We start from the raw sequence: 2,559 nt of genomic DNA on the forward strand, positions 1-2,559 counted from the left end.
ATCAAAATCCTGCTCCGCGCACTATGTATGATTATGCTAAACCTAATTTAACAGGAACTGAGTCAAGTATAGTTAGACTTGCTATTACTGCAAATAATTTTGAACTGAAACCTAACACAATTCAAATGATGCAACAGTTTGTTCAGTTTGATGGTTTGCAGGACGAGGATCCTAACGCTCACTTAGCAAATTTCCTAGAATTTTGCGATACCTTCAAAATTAATGGCGTTTTTTAAGACACCATTCACATTCGGTTGTTTCCCTTTTCGTTAAGGAATAAAGTTAAACAATGGTTGAACTCGTTACCACGAGGGTCAATCACTACTTGGGAACAAATGATCGAAAAAATTTTATTAAAATATTTTCCACCGGCTAAAATAGCCAAATTACGTAATGATATCTCTTTTTTTGTGCAGATGGATTTAGAAACACTCTACGATGCATGAGAGAGATACAAGGACCTTTTAAGAAGGTGCCCTCACCATGGGTTACCGCTTTGGCTACAAGTTCAAACGTTCCATAATGGCCTGAATCCTTCGACTCGGTAGATGATTGATGTAGCCACTAGAGGAACTATCAATAATAAGACACCTGAGTCGTCTTACGAATTTATTAAGGAGATGTCACTAAATAACTATTAGTGGCAAATTATGAGAACAAAACCGAAAAAAGTAGACGATGTTTTCAACCTCGACGCGATTACTATGCTATGTAACCAAGTAGAACTCTTAAATAAAAAGATTGACGGTTTGTGTGGTTCTACTCAGGTACATCCAGTGATGAGGTGCGATTCGAATAGAGGAGGAGCATGCACAGAACATCAACCCTTCAACCCTAGCATCGAGGAGGAATAAGTCCAATATATGGGTAACAATAACTCTAGATCCCAAAATAACCCATATAGCAATACTTACAATGCAGGTTGGAGGAACCACCCAAATTTTTCATAAGGAGGCCAAGGAAATCAGAGACCACCTCCAGGCTACCAACAACCACCCTACCAACAGGAAAAAAAGCCGAACCTTGAAGAGATGCTCTCAAAGTTTATATCGGTGTCAGAAACTCGTTTTTAAAATACCTTGACAGCACCTAAGAATCAACAAGCATCGATCCAAGGGCTAGAAACTCAGATTGGACAACTTGCCAAGTTGATTTCAGAACGACCACAAGGTAGCTTGCCAAGCAACACAGAATCTAACCTAAGGGAGCAACTCAACAGGACTACTAGTTAAGATGAGGAAGGGTTAGTCACACCTGAACCAGAACCAAGGCAAGAAACTGAGAAAAGCAAAGGTAAATGTGAGGTAGACCATAATGAGTAAAAATCGGTAAGTACAGAGTATAAACCTCGTGTGCCATACCCCAATGTGTCAAGGAAAGAATGCTCAGACGAACAATTTGGTAAATTCCTTAAACTTTTAAAGAAACTACATATTAACCTACCGTTTATTGAAGCACTTTCGCAGATGCCAAACGCAGTCAAATTTTTAAATGAGCTTCTAGCAAATAAACGAAAGTTAGATGAAAGGTCGTATGTAGAGTTAAACGTGGTTGGCTCAGTCATTCTTCAGAATAAGCTACCCAACGAACTAAAAGATCCAGGGAGTTTTACGATTCCTTGCTTAATTGGTAGTTTAGATGTTACTATGTATTAGCTGATTTAGGGGCTAGTATTATCGTCATGCCTTACAAAATTTTTAAAAAACTAGGTCTTGGGAAACCCAAACAGACTAGGATGAGCATTCAATTAGCAGATAAAACTATAAGATTTCCTAGGGGTATTATTGAAGATGTGCTAGTTAAAATCAATAAATTTATATTTCCCGTTGACTTCGTTGTTCTAGACATAGAGGAGGGTAGTAACACTCCTTTGATTTTAGGAAAGCCCTTTTTAGCAACTGCTAGAACGATTATTGATGTTGGCACAGATGAGCTCACACTTCGTGTGGGAGATGAAACAATCACCCTTCAAGCTCGCAATTCCGGCAACACATCGAAAATTGAAGGTGATTTTCTAAACCATTCTACAAAAACTGACAATATGGTGCAACCTACTTTGCAGGAATTGAATTTGAAGGAAGTACGTGAGCCATTTTCAAGCAATAATAGAGGACCTATTCATGAAGAACGAAGGCTACAAATCGAGGAGCTAGATGAATGGAGGACACATAAACCGAGAACACACGATAAACCAAAACTACATCAGAATAAGCTCAATACCTTTCCAAATCAACTTAAGGTTGGGGATAATGTTTTATTAGATGCCGCAGATCCTCACATTGTCACTGCCAAACCGAATGAAGAAATTCCTCTTACGGTACTTAGCATTTTCCCATTCGGTACAGTCGAGGTAAGTCATCCCAAGTTCAGCACTTTTAAGGTAAACAATACCTGCCTAAAACCTTATTTTGATGAGATTCATAGCAGGAATGAGGAGTATAAACTCCTCGAACCACCATGACCATTCAATGGAGAGGTCATTCGAGCTTAGACTATAAGTAAGCGCTTCTTGGGAGGCAACCCGAGCACTAACTGTATTAACTTCTTTAAATTTAGTGT

At 38.8% G+C, this 2,559-nt stretch overlaps 1 non-coding gene across 1 annotated transcript; it reads right to left on the bottom strand.

Annotated features, from left to right (window-relative positions):
* Window positions 1-383: 383 nt before the first annotated feature.
* LOC121228497 (small nucleolar RNA R71) lies at window positions 384-490 on the bottom strand. The gene has a single exon (XR_005926073.1). It is a non-coding gene; the product is annotated as a small nucleolar RNA R71 (small nucleolar RNA).
* Between the last annotated feature and the right edge of the window lie 2,069 nt (window positions 491-2,559).

This window comes from Gossypium hirsutum, chromosome A04 (assembly GCF_007990345.1).
Source record: "Gossypium hirsutum isolate 1008001.06 chromosome A04, Gossypium_hirsutum_v2.1, whole genome shotgun sequence".
Lineage (NCBI taxonomy): Eukaryota > Viridiplantae > Streptophyta > Magnoliopsida > Malvales > Malvaceae > Gossypium > Gossypium hirsutum.